This window comes from Pseudorca crassidens, chromosome 5 (assembly GCF_039906515.1).
Source record: "Pseudorca crassidens isolate mPseCra1 chromosome 5, mPseCra1.hap1, whole genome shotgun sequence".
Classification (NCBI taxonomy): domain Eukaryota; kingdom Metazoa; phylum Chordata; class Mammalia; order Artiodactyla; family Delphinidae; genus Pseudorca; species Pseudorca crassidens.
Window position 1 is genome coordinate 141052463 of NC_090300.1, and position 19180 is coordinate 141071642.

General features: G+C 44.2%; 1 long non-coding RNA gene across 1 annotated transcript; it reads right to left on the reverse strand.

The window, feature by feature from the left end:
* Positions 1 to 17664: 17664 nt before the first annotated feature.
* LOC137224588 (uncharacterized) lies at positions 17665 to 19164 on the reverse strand. The gene is made up of 2 exons (XR_010943390.1): positions 18571 to 19164; positions 17665 to 18196 (listed from the first exon to the last, which is right to left on the reverse strand). It is a non-coding gene; the product is annotated as an uncharacterized lncRNA (long non-coding RNA).
* Between the last annotated feature and the right edge of the window lie 16 nt (positions 19165 to 19180).

The window sequence follows — 19180 nt, forward strand, 5'->3', positions numbered from 1 at the left end:
GTGGAGCTTGAAGGACTGATTATGAACCCAGAACTGGACATACAAGTTTCTGAATTGAGAGTGAGCTTGTGACTTAAAGTGACCCTAACATTGTCTCCCCAAAACAGAAAAGTTTTGGGCCCTTGTTATGGGTTGAATTGTGTGTCCCCTTCCGCCCCCCTGCAAAGAAAGCTATGAAGTCCTAATCCCCGGTACCTTAGAATGTGACCTTATTTGGAACTGGGGTCTTTGCAGATGTAATTAGTTAAGATGTGATCATACAGGAATATGGTGGGCCTCTAATCCAATATGACTGCGGTCTTTATACGAAGGCCATGTGAAGACAGAGACACACAGGGAAACACCATGTGATGATGAAGACAGAGGTTGGAGTGATGCAGCAAACCAGCAAAGCTAGGAAGAGGCAAGGAAGGATTCCCCTACAGGTTTCAGAGGGACCGTGGCACTGCCCATACCTTGATTTTGGACATCTAACCTCCAGAATTGTGCGATAGGAAAATCCAGTTTGTGGTACTATGTTACAGAAGCCCTGGGATATTAATACACCAACTGAAACCGAGTGCGGCCCTGTGGGGCTACTAGGCACTGAAACCCAGTGGGGCCCAGGCACGGAGGCCTCCTTTGGTCCGCCATTTCTTACAGGCAAGACTCCAGCCTCCATGACCTTCCCTGAGTTCCAAAGGGTGCATTCGAACAGTTGCTAATCAAAGGAGGGGCAGCCAAGGGGCAGCAGCCGCCTAGGCAAGATTCAAGGGACCAGAGAAGCTCATCAAGAGAGGAGACCGCCTGAGGCCCTGCTCACACCCTCATCTTGTCAGCAGCCCCACCTTTGAACCCTTATCATAGAACCCTTCACCCAATCCTCTGGGGTTGGGACACAGTTTTTCAAGGCAGAAGGCCAGTGTGTTCCCCTTTGCCTGGCAAAGCAATAAAGCTCTCCTTTTCTACTTCACCCAAAAGCCTGTCTCCGGGATTTACCAGCGTACAGAGAGGCCGAACTTTCGGTAATCCTCTGGAGCAGGTGAATGTAATTTTCACAGGATGCATTTTAGAGAGATGGGAGAAGAGAAAGTCAGGTTCATAATGTCCCATGGATCATGCATACAATATGCCAGTTATTCCAACAGTCCTGTGGAGTAAATCTCTCCAAGGAACCAAGGGAGTGTGACAAGCCCTGGCACAGAGGCCTAGGTGGTACCAAAGGAAAGGGGACCTAGCATAATGGTGAACAACTCAGGCACCTCTTCTAGGAGTTTACCCTGCAGATATAGTCATATATGTGTAAAATGGTGAATGGTGTATGTATGTATAAGGTTATTCATTGAGGTATTGTTTGTAATAGCAGAAGGTTGGTAAACCACCTAATTGTCAGGGTAGAGACAGTTACATAAACGTTGGTACTCCACACACTGGAACACTGCACATCTCCTTAAAAAAAAAAAAACAAGGATAAAGAAGCTCTCTGTGCATTGACATAGAAATAGAAACATCTGGAATATAGTAATCTACGTTTTGTGTAAAAAGCAGGCATCTGATAAGAAAATATAACTGTACTTGCCTGTATTTGCACAAAGAACCCAAAGCCTGCAACAGAGCTTTATAAAGAGTGGGGACAGAGGGACTTCCCTGGTTGCTCAGTGGTTAAGGCTCCGCACTCCCATTGCAGGGGGCCTGGGTTCAATCTCTGGTCAGGCAACTAGATCCCACGTGCATGATGCAAGTAAGAGTTTGCATGCCACAACTAAGGAGCCGGTGAGTCGCAACTAAGGAGCCCACCTGCCACAACTGACCCAGCGCAACCAAATACATAATTAAATTAAATTAAATTAAAAAACAAACAGGGTAGGGACAGAGATGGAGTGGATGGGAACCAGGGTAGGAAGGGGACTTTTCACTCTGTCACTTCTTATGCTGGGTTATTTTTGAGCCATGTGAACATGGAATCCACTAATAAAATGAAAATTTAAATGAATAAGGAGAACATGCAGACAACAGGTTTCCCAGAGTGAGGAGTAAACTGGATGTATTGAATAGCCAGCGACTACCAAAATCCTAGAATGCTCAGCTAGGAGGCTAGGAATTGGTCAGAGAATCATCAGAAGTTCTGAACCAGAACATAACATCAGGAAAAATCTTCTCAAGGTAATGTACAGAAACCATCAGAGGGAGGAGAGGCCCACATGGGGAAGGGGTGGCACCTCCAGGTACAAAATGATGAGGGCTGGGACCACGAGTGGCAATGGGACTGGAGATAGAGGTTTTCAAGAAAGATCTAAAGTGAAAAATTCCAGCCGATCTTGTCACATACCAAGTACTGCTAGAAATAAATGGGTCATAGTCGCAGAAGTTTTTTTTTCATGGCTGCACCATGTGGCATGTGGGATCTTAGTTCCTGGACCAGGGATCGAACCTGCACAGGAGTTATTTTTGCCATAAGAATATACTTACTCTAATTGTTTTTGACATATATTTCAGCCTCCTAAAGTATATGCCAGCTAGTTTGCGGTTTTTTTCTCTATGTTTCTCTAGGTTCTCTAGGTTTACCTTTTTTGAGATGTTTCCTCAAGGTAGAAAATCTGACAATATTTTCTGTTGTGTTCTGTGAAAATCTTTGGCTCTATGTATAGTAAATATTCCAACTTAACATTAATAAAAACATACATGTTCAGATGGGGTTTTTTGTTTTGTTTTATTTTTTTAGACTCTACTACAAGGCAGATGGGATCTTAGTTCCCCAACCAGGGACCGAACCCATGCCCCTGCACTGGAAGCATGGAGTCCAAACCACTGGACTGCCAGGGAATTCCTCAGGTATATTTTTTTAATATTTATTTATTTTATTTGGTTGTGCCGGGTCTTAGTTTCAGCAGGCGGGCTCCTTAGTTGCGGCTCCCCTGGCTCCTTAGTTGCAGCACATGGGCTCCTTAGTTATAGCACAGAATGCCTGTGGGATCTAGTTCCCTGCATTGGGAGCATGGAGTCTAATCCGCTGAGCCACCAGGGAAGTCCCCCCTCAGGTGTATTTTCAATACACCTCATTGCCCCTTGGATTATTATTCTATTCATACATTCTTTATTGAGAATAATTTCATCTGTTATGAGACATGGTATGGCAAAGATCTCTAGTTGTCTCTTAGCATCCATTCTCTTCTTCATCCATAATAGCAGAATTTTTAGCGTCCAGAATAACGACTGTACATCCCAGCCACCCTTACAGTTAAGTGTGGCCATGTGACCAAATTCACAATAGGATGTGAGCAGAAGCCATGTGTGCAACATTTGGGTCTTATCCTAAAAGGTAGGGTGAGTGCCTTTCCCCTCCCTCTCTCCATCCTGCTACTTGAAACTCAGGCATAGTGAGGAGGCACCTGAGATCATGAAGATGGTGGCAACATCTGGGGAAGGTGGAGTAACAATTCAGACAGAGCCTGAACCCTGCACCAGCTCGTTGAGCTGGGCTGCGTACCAGCTCCAGACCATCTCCCTCCACACTGTTACATGCAAAATAAACTCCTATCTTGTGTAAGTAACTAACATTTGGAGTCTCTCAAGCGCAGTCAAATTTATATCCATCCCAATGCACAGAGTTTTCTGGTTTCTGGGAATACAGAGTAAAGAATTAAGTTCCACTCTGTTGGGAAGATAAATGCTTTAAAAATTAACACTATTTGTTCATTTAAAAAGCATTTATTGGGACTTCCCTGGTGGCTCACATGTGGCGGAGCAACTAAGCCTGTGTGGCACAACTACTGGGCCTGCGCTCTAGAGCCCGCGAGCCACAACTACTGAGCCTGCGTGCCACAACTACTGAAGCCCGCGCACCTAGAGCCCATGCTCCACAACAAGAGAAGCCACCACAATGAGAAGCCCGCGCGCTGCAACCAAGAGTAGCCCCTACTCGCCACAGCTAGAGAAAGCCCATGCGCAGCAACGAAGACCAAACACAGCCAAAAATAAATAAATTTATTTTAAAAAACCAAAAAATAAAAGCATTTTCTGGATGGACCTAGAGATTCTCATACTGAGTCAAGTATGTCAAACAGAGAAAAACAAATACCATATGATATCGCTTATATGTGGAATCTAAAAAAATGGTACTAATGAACTTATTTACAAAATAGAAATAAAGTCACAGATGTAGAAAACAAACTTATGGTTACCAGGGAGGAGAGGGGAGTGAAGGATAAATTGGAAGATTGGGATTGACATATACACACTACTATGTATAAAACAAATTCGTTAATAAGGACCTACTGTATAGCACAGGGAACTCTTCTCAATACTGTGTAATGACCTATATAGAATTTTTAAAAGAGTGGAAACAGGTATATGTATAACTGATTCACCTTGCTGTACAGCAGAAACTAACATAACATTTTAAATCAACTATACTCCAATAAAAATTTTTAAAATGAATAAATAAAAGTCATTTATTGAGTGTCAGTGATGTACCAGGCACTTGATCTAGAAGCAAGGGTAAAATAAGGCCACGGGCAGGAAATGAGCAAAGTCATTTATCAGGAACGTAGGGGAGAGGCAGATGCACGATGGTTCAGGACAAACGGCCCCAGAGGAGACTGGGACAAGGAGAGATGCAAAAGCTCTGTATTTCTTTGCTAGGTCTGCCAATAACAAAGCAACACAGACCAAATGACTTCAACAACAGGAATTTATTTCCTCCGGTTCTGGAGGCCACAGTTTCAAGATCAAGATATCAGCAGGACTGGTTTCTTCTGAGGGCCTCTTTCCTTGGCTTGTAGATGTCTGGTCATTTTCTCCCTGTGTCCTCACATGGTCTTCCCTCTCTGTGGGTCTGTGTTCTAATCTCTTCTTTGTTTTTTTAAACATCTTTATTGGAGTATAATTGCTTTACAATGGTGTGTTAGTTTCTGCTTTACAATGAAGTGAATCAGCTATACATGTACTAATCGCTTCTTATAAGGACATCAGTCATATCAGATAAAGGCCCACCCATATGACCTCATTTGGCCTTAATTACTTCTTTGAAAACCCTATCACCAATTACGGTTATGTTCTGAGGTACTGGAAGCTACAACTTCAACATATGAATATGGAGGGGGTACAATTCAGCCCAGAAAACCCCCCCTTTTATGGGGTGCTAGTTGCACAGCATAGAGCCATGCCCACATCCCATGCAGATGGGACAAAAAGTGGCCATCACCGTGGGCTCAGGTGAACTCTGGAGGCTCTCAGGCATCGTGTGTGAAGTCCCCATCCTGGAGAGCCAGCCCAGGTCCAGCCGGCATGTAGCTGGTTTCACTGGAATCCTGGTGGCTAAAGACAGGTCAGGTCAGCGGGAGACTCAGTCCAGGGGTGAAGGTATCACATGATTCTAGTTACAGTTCCTCTGTGTGTGGGTTTTCCCCACGCCACCAAGCGATTCTCAGACACCAGCTGGATGTCCTACAATCCAACTCAATTCTGATACCATCTACCTGGAGACAGCATCAGGTCCCACAAGTTAAGGGCTCAGTCCTGCAAGGCTGTCCCATGCCCCCAACCCAACTTCAGCAGCCGGTCCCAAGCCTAGGCTGTCACTTGTGCTTCCGACTGACCAGCCACATATCAGAGGTTCCAACACCCTCCTCCTTGGATTCTATTAATTTGTTAAAGCAGCTCACAGAACTCAGAGAAAAATTTTCTTCCTAGATCACCGATTTATTGTAAAAGAATATAACTCAGGAACAGCCAGATGGAAGAGATGCCTAGGACAAGGTCTGGGGCAAGGGCCTAGAGGTTCTGTCCCCAATCCCTACGTGTTCACCAACCTGGAAGCTCTCTGAACCCCGCCCTCTTGGGTATTTATGGAGACTTCGTTATATTTATTTTTTTTATAAATTTATTTATTTGTTTTTGGCTGCGTTGGGTCTTCGTTGCTGCGTGCGGGCTTTCTCTAGTTGTGGTGAGCGGAGGCTACTCTTTGTTGTGGTGCGCGGGCTTCTCATTGTCCTGGCTTCTCTTGTTGCAGAGCACGGGCTCTAGGCGCGCAGGCTTCAGTAGTTGTGGCACGTGGGCTCAGTAGTCGTGGCTTGCGGGCTTTGTTGTTCCGCGGCATGTGGGATCTTCCCCAACCAGGGCTCGAACCCGTGTCCCTTGCACTGGCAGGCAGATTCTTAACCACTGCGCCACCAGGGAAGCCCCAGAGACTTCTTTATATTTAAATCATGCTTGAATAAATCACTGGCCACTGGAGATTGGTCCCACCTCCAGGCTCTCTCCCCTCCCCCAGGAGACTAACCCTGTCACCAACCACATGATTGGTTCCCCTGGCAACGAGCCCCCATCCTATGGTGCTTTCCAAAACTCACTTCATTAACATAAACTCAGGTGTGGTTGAAAGGGGTTTGTTATGAATATTAAGACACTTTTTCACTCTTATCACTAAGGAAATTCCAAGGGTTTTAGGAGCTCTGTGCCAGAAATGGGCAAAGACCAGATACATATTTGATCACAATATCACAAAGTATAATAGTGTCCATGGGAAAGAGGGAAAGAGTAAAGCAGAGGTGCCAAGTTAGTCAGTTCATGGGACCAGGGCTGAAGTCCAGGGCAGAGGCAGGGCCAGAACTGGCAGTGGGGGTGAAACTGTGCCCCTCAGGTTGGGACTTGAACCTGGCCAGAACCCAGACTGGGACTCGAACCCACTGTCTTTTGTTTTATTTTATTTATTTATTTTTTTGACCACATCACACAGCACACGAGATCTTAGTTCCCCGACCAGGGATCTAACCCATACCGGCTGCAGTGGAAGCATGGCGTCTTAACCACTGGACCACCAGGGGAGTCCCCCCACTGTCTTTTAATTGAGATCACACACCTGGTCTCAGGACTTAATGAAGCTCAGGTTCTTTATGTTTCCTTGCAGAAAGAATTCAGTGAGAGACAAAGTGATAGGTAAGAAATGGATTTATTTTTTTAAAAAAAGGGTGGGGGCAATTCCCTGGTGGTCCAGTGGTTAGGACTCTGTGCTTTCACTGCAGGGGGCCTGGGTTCGATCCCTGGTTGGAGAACTGAGATCCTGCAAGCGGAGTGGCCAAAAAAAAAAAAGTAGTGGATTTATTTAGAGAGATATACATTCCATAGACAGAATTTAATCCGTCTCAGAAGGCGAGAGTGGCCCCAGGGCATGGGGTTGTCACAGAAAGTGAGAGTGGCCAACGGAGAAACACACTCCACAGAGTGAGGACCATCTCAGAAGGCGAGAAACCCTGAAATAGGGGGTGGCTGGCTTTTGTGGGCTGGGTAATTTCATAGGCCAATGAGTGGAAGGATTATGCCAGCTATTTTGGAGAAGGGGCGGGGATTTCCAGGAACTGGGCCACCGCCCACTTTTTAGCCTGTGCTAATGTATTATTACAATGAGCATATAATGAGGCCCAAGGTCCGCTGAAGTCGAATCTTCCGCCATCTTCGGCCTAATTGGTTCTAACCAGATTATGTCGTATCCAATGGTCATGTCATTCTTTTAAAGGTTGTGCCCTGTCCCCTTCCCTCCTGTTTTAAGGACATCAGAAAGGACTGGGGCAGGGACGAGTGTATTCCTCCAGGCTGCATCCACGCCAATGGATATATCAGCTTTCAGGTAGAATCAGCGCATATCGTGGAATTGTATGATAATCTCAGGGTCATGTCCTGCAGGACAGAGCCCCATCTGCATGTGCCCCATGGGCAGGCCGCACCAGTCCTTAGGGAGGTCCTCTCCCTGATCATGTGCCCAGTCTTTTGCTGAGCTGGGACGTAGTGGACTGGTGCCTGTGTTAGGCGTGAGCCTGACACACCTACGTGAACTGACCAGCGGGGACCACTCAGAAGGTTGCAAACCCTTAGTTTAAAAGGCTACACCCAACTTCACAGTTGCTTCCTGCTCTTCATCAGAGGGAATGGACAGTGAGATGAGCAAGTTTACTCGTCTTTATTTCAAAGGTTTGAAAAAAACTGCCTTTCCAGGGACTTCCCTCAGGGCGCAGTGGATAAGACTCCGCCCTCCCAATGCAGGGGCCACGGGTTCCATCCCTGGTCAGGGAACTCGATCCCACATGCATGCCACAACTAAGGAGCCGGCAAGCTGCAACTAAGAAGCGAGGCTGCCACGACTAAGACCCAGTGCAACCAAATAAATAAATAAAAGTAAATATTAAAAAAACAAAACAAAACTGCATTTCCAGGAGTCATAGATGCCGAGGGTTGTCCTGCTTTCTCCTCCTCATAGTTTCTGTTTTCTCCTCTCTTAGCTCCATTAAAATATGTGTACATCAAAAAGTGTTTTCACTCTCAACACCATAGAAACCTAGAGGGCCAGAGGAAACAAGGAGGGTCTGAATTCAACTTATCAGAGTAGAAGCAGAACTTCAGCGTGACCCAGAGCCTGGATGGTCGCTTTTGAGGATGAGTCTTGCTGCCACCATCCAGTCACCTCCCCAACACAATTATCCTTCCTGTGGACAGGCCCCTGGACTGCCAAGTGAGATCAGTTCTAACAGGTGACAGCGGGAGCCCTGTCTTCTGTGTGGCATGTTGCTAAGCCCTTGTTAAAAAGAAAACCACAGGACCAAAATGGTGTCACTGTCACTGGTGCTGAAAGCCCATGATACCAAACCCAGATTTAAAACCTGGCCTAATTGCAGTTCTGACCTTCCCCAGAAATTTGATCTTAACCAACCAGTTTGGAATTTTCTGGTCAACACCAAGTCATTTGGGGCCTCTCTCTTCCCCAGAGGAAGAAGAAGTGATCTGCATGATAAAACCGTTGCTTTGGGACTTCCTGGAGGTCCAGTGGTTAAGACTCCAGGCTTCCGCTGCAGGGGATGCAGGTTCAATCCTTGGTGCGGGAACTAAGAAGTCTTGGGGTGCGACCAAAAAAAACCCTTGCCTTTCCCTTTCCCCAAAACAAAAGTCCTGGACTGAAAAGAATCCTTTCTTTTCTTTTGCTAATAGCTCCCCTGCCCCGCCCTTCTTATAAAAACCTTCAGTTTCTGTACTATCCCATGGAGTACCTGCCCTTCTAGCTGCCAGACAGGACACTGCCTAATAAGTGAAACGCCTAGTAAAGCCAATTAGATCTTCAGAGTGACTTGGTTGGATGTTTTTAACACTCCAGTCTCTGGAGAGAGCCCTCCTGGGTTCATGTCTAAGCCCTGATTTTCTGGGTTACCTTGAAGAAATGATTTAAAATTGTATTGTTCACTAAATTTCTTTTCAAATTTGAATATAAACGTCCTAACGTAGGCACAGAACTTGTCTATCTTGTTGGCTGCCGAAACCCCAGCACTAGAAAGAGTGTTCCACACATAGTAAGTGTTACAGAAGTATTGAAGGAGTCAGTAGAAGAGGTAATAGAGATATGAAAAGATATGGATGTGAACATCAAACTTTGTTCTTCTGAAAAAAGAAAAATGATTTAACTTCTCTGCGATTTGGTTTCCTCCCCTGTAAAATATGGATATTACTACTCTCTCCCTTATACATCTGAGTGAATTAATATCCGTAAACCGCAGCGCCAGGCACATAATTAACGCTCAGTAATCGTTAGCTGAAGTTATGATTGCTATTAGCTACTCTTAGGGCAGTAGGCACACCATTTCCTGAGCTTCTGTCTCGCTCCTGAAACGGAGAGGGACGAGGAATTGACACCACAGGTCACTTCTAGCTCAAGATCTGGGGTCTGGCTTCCCTGGTATTGCTTGCCATAACTATATCTGTATCTATATCTATATCTGTTTCTGCATCTATCTATATCTTTTTTTTTTCCACACAGCACTGCAAAGGAGCAGGCAATATGTAACTGTGCGTTTCTTCGTCCTCCTATAGACACAATGAAAAGAGTGAACCTTAGATACAACGATGGAGGATGTATTGGGGAATTCCCTGGCGGTCCAGTGGTTAGGACTCAGCCCTTTCACTGCAGGGGGCACAGGTTCAATCCCTCGTCCTCAGGGAACTAAGATCTGCCAAGCAAGTAAGCTGTGCAGCACGGCAAAAAAAAATATTTCAAAAAGATAGATGGAGGATGTATTCATTTCCTGGGGCTGCCTTAACAAATTACCACAAACTGGATGGCCTAAAATAACAGAAATGTATTCTCTCACAGTCCTGGAAGGCAGAAGTCTGAAATCAAGGCGTCTGCACGTTTCTTCCTCCTGGAGGCTCTCAGGAAGAATCCCTTGAATGCCTCTCTCCCAGCTTCGGATGGCTGCCACAATCCTCAGCGTTCTTTGCCTTGTAGATGTATAATTCCAACCTCTGCCTCTGTCTTCACATCTTCTCTCTGTGTCTCTACTTCCAATCTCCTTCTGCCTCTGCCTCTGTCTTCACATCTTCTCTCTGTGTCTCTACTTCACATCTCCTTCTGCCTTCCTCTGTTTTTTAAAGATTCTTTTTTTTTTTTTTTGATGTGGACAATTTTTAAAGTCTTTATTGAATTTGTTACAATATTGCTTCTGATTTATGTTTTGGGGTTTTTTTGTGGCTGCGAGGCATGTGGGATCTTAGCTCCCTGACCAGGGATCGAACCCGCATCCCCTGCATTGGAAGGCGAGGTCTTAACCACTGGACTGCCAGAGAAGTCCCTCCCTCTGCCTTTCTCTTACAAGGACACCTGTCCTTGGATTTACGGTTTGCTCTAAACCTAATTTCATCTGCGAAGTTCCTTTTTCTAAGTAAGGTCACACTCACAGGTTCTGGGGGTTAGGACTTGGACATAACTTTTGGGGCCACTATTCAATCCTCCCTAGGCAGAATAACACCCTGTTTCCTTTGGGGACAGCCTGAAGTAAGATCCTGTTACTTATCATCGGCCACATGTGGATAAAACATTGCTTTCTATGTTCTCTCATTTTGGGCGTTAGGTCAACATACATAATTAAATTGGGCCACTGCTATGTACATGTACTTCTTCATTTTCTTCTGAAGCTAACCATAGTTACAGCTACACACTCTCCAACACCTACTATGTGTCAGATGTCTTTGTAGACACCAGGACACAGTAGTGAACAAAAACAGAGAGAAGCCTTGCCTTCATGGAGCTGAACTCCTACTGGGAGAGGCAGAAAATAAATAATATAAATAGATTTTTAAAATAGTATGTTAATATCGAAAAAAAACACTAATTCTAGAGGATACAAACACCCCAATGTTCGTAGCAGCATAACTTACAACTGCCAAGGTATGGAAGCAACCTGTGTCCATCAACAGATGAATGGATAAAGAAGATATGGTATATATATACAATGGAATACTACTCAGCCATAAAAAAGAACAAAATTTTGCCAATTGCAGCAACATGGATGGACTTGGAGGGCATTATGCTAAGTGAAATAAGCGAGACAGAGAAAGACAAATACTGTGTGATGTCATTTATATGTGGAATCTAAAAAAATACAACAAACCAGTGAATAAAACAAAAAAGAAGCAGACTCACAGATATAGAAAAAACTAATGGTTACCAGTGGGGAGAGGAAATGGGGGAGGGGCAATATACGGGTAGAGGAGAAAAAAGGGTTATTATGGGATTATATGAAATCATGTGTGTGAAACTTTTGAAAATTGTAAAGCACTGTAGAATTTTTTTAAAAAGAAGCTAGAGACTTCCCTGGTGGTGCAATGGTTAAGAATCTGCCTGCCAATGTAGGGGACACGGGTTCGAGCCCTGGTCTGGGAAGATCCCACATGCCACAGAGCAACTAAGCCCAGAAGCCACAACTACTGAGCCCAAGTGCCACAACTACTGAAGCCCGCACACCTAGAGCCCATGCTCCGCAACAAGAGGAGCCACCGCAACGAAGAGTAGCCCTCCTCGCTGCAACTAGAGAAAACCTGTGTGCAGCAACGAAGACCCAATGGAGCCAAAAATAAAAAGGTTAATTAATTAATTAATTATTTTTAAAAAGAAGCTAAAAATAGTATGTTAAATGTGGTAGGTACTACGGATAAAAATAAAGCAGGAAAGGAAGGAGGATAGGCAATGCTGAGGGATGTATGTGTGTGAGAGAGAGAGAGAGAGAGAGGTACTTTAAACAAGTGTCCAGGGAAAGCATCATCCTCACGGGACACTTGAGTAAAGACTTGAAGAAGACGAGAGGCAGGTTCACCCGAAAGGTGAGTGTTTCTGGGATGTTCCTGGTACATTAACAGTCCAGAGGCCAGGGGCTTTAGGGGGAAGGATGGAGGAGAGAGCAGTAGATGAGATCTGAGAAGTAAAGGGTGTCAGGGGAGATCAGGCAGGGTCTCGTAGCCATTGCTATGGTCTGGCTTTAACACAGGTAGTATCTGGAGATGGTTCCAGTGTCCAAATGTCAGTTATCACATGGTAGAGCTAGGGACATCCACAGTCATAGAGGGAAGCTTGGTTACAGAACTTTTCCCCCATTCACACTTTGAACACAAGATTCATGTTAAATTTTTTTTTCAAGAGCAAACTCAAGCCTTAAAATAAGAACTCAAAACCAAGTATATGTCATCTAGCAATCTCACTTCTGAGTATATACCCAAAAGAATTGAAGCAGGGATTCATGAATGCTGTTCATAGCAGTATTATTCACAATAGCCAAAAGACAGAAACAACTGAGGTATTTACTGACAGATGAATGGGTAAACAAAAGTGATGTGTCCATACAATAGAATATTATCCAGCCTTGAAAAGGAAGGATATTCTGACACTTGCTACAACATAGACGAACCTTGAAGACTGTTAAAAAACAAAATTCAACAGAGTAAATTTTAAAGATCTAATTGGTTTTATTCTCAGGCAGCAACCACTCAAGCAGATACAAAGGAGCTCTGAGGAGTTGTACAAATTGAAAGACTTTTTTTTTTCCAAATGAAAGACTTTTACCGGCAGAAGGGAGCAGGAACAAGGAAGTTAATGGGGCAAAAAGCAGATTGGTTTTGGCAAGGTCACTTCCCTTTAGGGGATGGCAGGATCTATCAGGCATATTATCTCACTAGTGCTGAGCAGGTGACTCCTGATTGACTAGTTTAAGATTCCATTTCTGAAGGAGGCCAAACTGTAATTCAGTCTTGATTTTGGGGTGAGGAAGGGGGGTTGATTAATTGGGATAGACATATACACACTACTATATATAAAATAGATAACTAATAAGGACCTGCTGTTTAGCACAGGGAAACCCTACTCGACACTCTGTAATAACCTATATGAGAAAAGACTCTAAGAAAGAGTGGATATATGTTTATGTATAACCAACTCACTTTGCTGTACAGCAGAAACTAACACAACATTGTAAATCAACTATACTCCAATAAAAATTTTTTTAAAAAATAAAAATAACCCCCCCCCCAAAAAAGTCTCGATTTGGCAACATGGGGCTTAGCATAACTGACTCCATTTGGGGTCTGTTATCTTGTTTTTAACAGGATTTTATGCTAAGTGAAATAAGGCAGTCACAAAAGGACAAATATTGCATGATTCCACTTATATGAGGTACCTAGAATAATCAACTCATAGAAAAACTAGAATAAAAGTTACCAGGGACGAGGGAGGGGGAAATGGAGTTATTATATAATACGTAGAGTTTGTTTGGGTTGCTGAAGAGGTTCCGGACACAGATGATAGTGATGACTGCACAACAATGTGAATGTGCTTGATGTCACTGAACTGTATACTTAAAAATGGTTAAAATGGTCAACTTTAGTTATTTGTATCTTGCCACAATTTCAAAAAAATTAAAATTAAAATTAATTTAACCCCCCCTCAAAATACTAAATATATTACTTATTCCCAATGCAACAAATACATGTATTTTAGTCTCCAAAAAATCTTTTAGAAAACAACAACATCAACAGCAATAACTACATCTTGTAACTCCTAAATCACTTTCAGAGGTACAGAGTGCTTTGTGGAGTGGATAACAGGAAATAGGTTCTGCCTAAACAGAAGGAAAGGAAATGGTCATTTCCCCGCCTGTCTTCAGCACTGTTTATGTAAAAATATTCTGCCCTCTTAGATGTTTTGACTTTTGGTATCCTCCTCCTAGACAAGCCGGAAACCCTGAGGGTTAATATCTTTACTCTTTGTTTTTAAGCAACAGCTGAAAGTCAGCACATGAAAAAGAATTTTTAATTAAAGAGAGCAGAGCAAGAAACAGAACCTCAATTTTATTTATTTCCCACACCACCTCTCAGGCAGGAATTTACATACTTGAAGTTATACAATTTTTCCCAGTTTCTAAACCATGGTCCTAATTAAGTTTAAGATTTCTATACCCTTCACCAAATACTTCGTCTATCATAAAAATCTTCCTTGGATCCAAAAAAGTTTAAGAAATTGTTATAGGGGACTTCCCTGGTGGTGCCGTGGTTAAGACTCCGCCTGCCAATGCAGGGGACACGGGTTCGAGCCCTGGTCCGGGAAGATCCCACATGTCGCAGAGCAACTAAGCCCGTGCACCACAACTACTGAGCCTGCGCTCTAGAGTCCGTGAGCCACAACTACTGAGCCCATGTGCCACAACTACTGAAGCCCGTGCACCTAGAGCCTGTGCTCCGCAACAAGAGAAGCCACCGCAATGAGAAGCCCGCGCACCGTAACGAAGAGCTCGCTGCCACTAGAGAAAGCCTGCATGCTGCAACGAAGACCCAACGCAGCCAAAAATAAATAAATTTATTTAAAAAGAAAAGAAATTGTTATAACATACTTGGTGGCACAAAGCCCTTTGAATTCCCAACTACCTCAACAGCACTTTATTTCTTTTTCTGTATTTTAATTTCTTTACCTGCAGAAAAAAGAAATTTAAAAAATCCCCAAACCTTTATTCTATATTACCAATGAATTTATCTTTCATTACATATATTTTCATAAAAAACATGCATAGGGCTTCCCTGGTGGCGCAGTGGTTGAGAGTCCGCCTGCCGATGCAGGGGACACGGGTTCGTGCCCCGGTCCGGGAAGATCCCACGTGCCACTGAGCGGCTGGGCCCGTGAGCCATGGCCGCTGAGCCTGCGCGTCCGGAGCCTGTGCTCCGCAACGGGAGAGGCCACAACAGTGAGAGGCCCGCGTACCGCAAAAAAAAAAATAAAAATAAAAAATGCATAATTTAAAATCTGTGGTTTATAGAGTCACACTCCACCTCCTATAGGATTGAATATCTACATAAACTTTTCTATTTTATTTTTTTATTGTAGTTGATTTGCAATGTTATTTTAGTTTCAGGTGTACAGCAAAGTGATTCAGTTTTATATATATATATATTCTTTTTCAGATTCTTTTCCCTTATAGGTTATTACAAAATACTGAGTATAGTTCCCTGTGCTATATAGTAAGTCCTTGTTGGTTATCTATTTTATATATGTGTATGTGTGTGTTAATTCCAAACTCGTAATTTATCCCTTCCCTTCCCCCTTTCTCCCTTGGTAACCATAAGTTTGCTTTCTATGTCTTTGAGTCTATTTCTGTTTTGTATATAAGTTCATTTGTATCTTTTTTTTAGACTGAATATAAGCGATATCATATGATACTTGTCTTTCTCTGTCTGGTTTACCTCACTTAGTATGATAATGTCTAGGTCCATCCATGTTGCTGCAAACGGCATTCTTTCATTCTTTTTTATGGCTGAATAATATTCCACTATATATATGTAACTACATCTTTTCCATTCATCTGTCAATGGACATTGAGGTTGCTTCCATATCTTGGCTGCTGTAAATAGAGCTGCAATGAACATTGGATGCATGTATCTTTTCGAATTATGGTTTTCTCAGGTTTACACAAAGTTTTTTTTTAATAAGTTTATTTATTTATTTAGTATTTTTGGCTGCATTGGGACTTCATCGCTGCACGTGGGGGCTTCTATGCTGCAGTGAAGCTACTGCAGCTCATGTGTGTAGAGCCCATGCTCTGCAACAAGAGAAGCCACTGCAATGAGAAGCCCATGCGCCACAGTGAAGAGTAGCTCCCACTCGCTGCAGCTAGAGAAAGCCTGCAGGCCACAACGAAGATCCAGTGCAGCCAAAAATTTAAAAATAAATAAGTAAATAAATTTTAAAAAGAATACTTGCCTATTCTGCCCATTTATTCAGTATTTATTGATATCAGTATGAACTCAATAATATTTATTGTATACTTTGGGTTATAACCTAATACTGCTTTCTTTTGCTGTTCAAATTGTTCCAGCTGTGGCCATTGTGGTCTTACATGTGTTTGGCAGAAAGAAAACCAAAACAAAGCAAAAAGACAAAACTGAGTGGGGGTGGGGATAAATTAGTAGTTTAAGATTAAAAGATACACACTACTGTATAGAAAATAGATAAACAACAAGGACCTACTGTATAGCAGAGGTAACTATATTCCATATCTTGTAATAACTTATGATGGAAAAGAATCTGAAAAAGAATATATGTATGTATAACTGAATCACTTCTCTGTATACCTGAGACTAACACAACATTGTAAATCAACTATACTTCAATTAAAAAAATTATAATAACTGAGTACCTACTGTGTGCAGATGCTGTCTTGAGTCCTTTCTGACCTTTAAATGTATTTTTTTGGCATTTGGTTTCCAAAGCCCATGTACCCAGCAGGACCAAGAGTACTGGCTCTCTAACCAGATGGTGACTTTGCACTAGTTATCTAATCTCTCTCAACCCCCGTTTCTTAATCTGTAAAATGGGAATAATGCTTGTTTGCAGGGTTGGGGTGAAGATTAAATGTATAACTTATAAAATTAATACATGATCCACAAAGGACAAATGATTCCTATTATACAAGCCTGGAATAGTCAAAGCCATAGAGACAGAAAATAGAATGGTGGTCACCAGGGGCTGCTGAAGGGAGGAATGGGAAGTTAGTGTTTAATAGGTACAGAGTTTCAGTTCAGGATGATGAAAAATTTCTGGAGATGGATGGTGGTGATGGTTGCAAACAATGTGAGTCTACCTAGTGCCACCGAATTATATTTGAAAATGCTTAAAATGGTAAATTGGGCCTCTCAGTGTTGTGGCCTCTCTCGTTGCGGAGCACAGGCTCAGCGGCCATGGCTCTCGGGCCTAACCGCTCCGCGGCATGCGGGATCTTCCCGGACCGGGGCATGAACCCGTGTCCCCTGCATCAGCAGGCAGGCTCTCAACGACTGCGCCACCAGGGAAGCCCCAATTTTGTTCTCTTAACATCACAAGTATTTTCCCATGCTGTTCAAGTCAGAAAATGTTTTTATTAGCTGCCTGATATTCCACTATCATCTATTTAATCATTGTCATATTTTGAGACTTTTCAACATCATAAAAAACACTATAATGAACACCTTTCTGTAATTAAATACGTCTTCATCCCCATCTTGAATACATCTTTAATATAGACACAGAAGTAGAGTTACTGGGCCAAACAGGAGAATATTTTTAAGGCATGTGATGTAAGTTGTCATACCTTTCTGAAAGTACCCCAGTTGCATTGCCGACTCTCGTTTGAAGGCACCCGCACCGGTTGCCAATTGTCCCTTTATAAAATCCTTTCTCTGTTGGTAGATTAAATATGGTATCTTATTGTTGCAATGTTGTCTGTTAATGTTCTTTGCCTCCCCTCCCCCATGCCCTTATACTCAGTGTCTTTTAAAATCATTGTGTGAAATTTTAGTTTTAAAATTAATTCCTCCCTTCGCCTATAGTAAGGTTTCATTATTGTCATAACCTGTTGCTCTTTTTTGTTTTAGCATCTTTATTGGAGTCTAATTGCTTTACAATGGTGTGTTAGTTTCTGCTTTATAACAGTGAATCAGCTATACATATACATATATCTCCATACCTCCTCCCTCTTGGGTCTCCCTCCCACCCTCCTTTTTTTTTTTACACAATTTAAAATTTTTTATTTATTTATTTATTTAATTTATTTTTTTGGCTGCGTTGGGTCTTCGTTGCTGCGCGCGGGCTTTCTCTAGTTGCGACGAGCGGGGTCTCCTCTTCATTGCAGTGCACGGGCTTCTCATGGCTGTGGCTTCTCTTGTTGCGGAGCTCCGGTTCCAGGCTCACAGGTTTCGGTAATTTTGGCGCACGGGCTTCAGTAGCTGTGGCCCGCGGGATCTACAGCGCAGGCTCAGTAGCTGTCGCGCTCGGGCTTAGTTGCTCCGCGGCATGTGGGATCTTCTCGGGCCAGGGCTTGAAGCCGTGTCTCCTGCATTGGCAGGCGGATTCTTAACCATTGCGCCACCAGGGAAGCCATAACCTGTTGCTCTTAAACGGGAAAAAAAAAATGTGGAAACATTTTAATGTCTGAAGTTCTTTAATTTTTTAAAAAACTCCATTACCGTAAGTCACATAAAGTAAGCTCGCGTTCTTCGACGCGGCGTCAGTGGGGCACTGGGCAGCAGATCGTACGTAAGCGAGGGGCCCGAGTCCAGGCCGGCCGCCTTCAGGGTTCTGCCACCGGGCTCTGCTAATGAAACAGCACTCCTCCCACCCTGCCCCGGCGCTGGAGACCAAGACAGCTGCGCCCCCGCGAGCCCTGCAGCCCGGCCAGGTATTCCCAGGGCACGCGCGCCATCCCGGCTCATCCAAGGCGCTTTCTGTGCCGGCCCCGGGGCTAACCAGAGGAAAATCGCACCCACCCTCGGAGAAAGCGACATCCTTTTACAAGGCCTCCTCCGCTGGGAAGGGTGCTCTCATCTGGAGAGCTCTCTCCGCCACCTTCCACCGCCTGGATGCGTTGCTGCAGCCCCAAAGCCGCTTTGGGCATCGCGGTCGGGGCTTCCGGGCGCCCACGGTTCAGCACCGCAGGCAGGGCGGGTCCACAGGCTTCAGTAACCGCCCCCCAAACCCCGCGGCCGCTTTAAAAGTCGTGGACGTGAGATTTCCCGCAAATCTGGAGACCTAGATGCAGGAATAAGTAACCCGAGGGACGCGGAGACCCCAGAGGGGCGGGAAGAACCCAGGGATCCCTCCTCTCCAGCACCGGGCGCGGGAGGCCCCTGGGCGAGGGAGCGCCCCCGACTCCACCGCCCAAGACCCCTGCCCCCTGTGCCCTCCTCTCCAAGGCTTTCTGTGTCACTTCCCGCCGTCCCCTCCCCGAGCTTCCTCGCCCCCGCTCCTGGCGATTATGCCTGGATTTCCTTTGTTCCCTCCACACCCTTGACCAGGGCTTCCCAATTCCCCTTCTTGACCTCGTCCCCTCCCCCCCGCGGCGCTCCCTCCTGGAGCTTTGCTTGTCCCCTCCCGGAG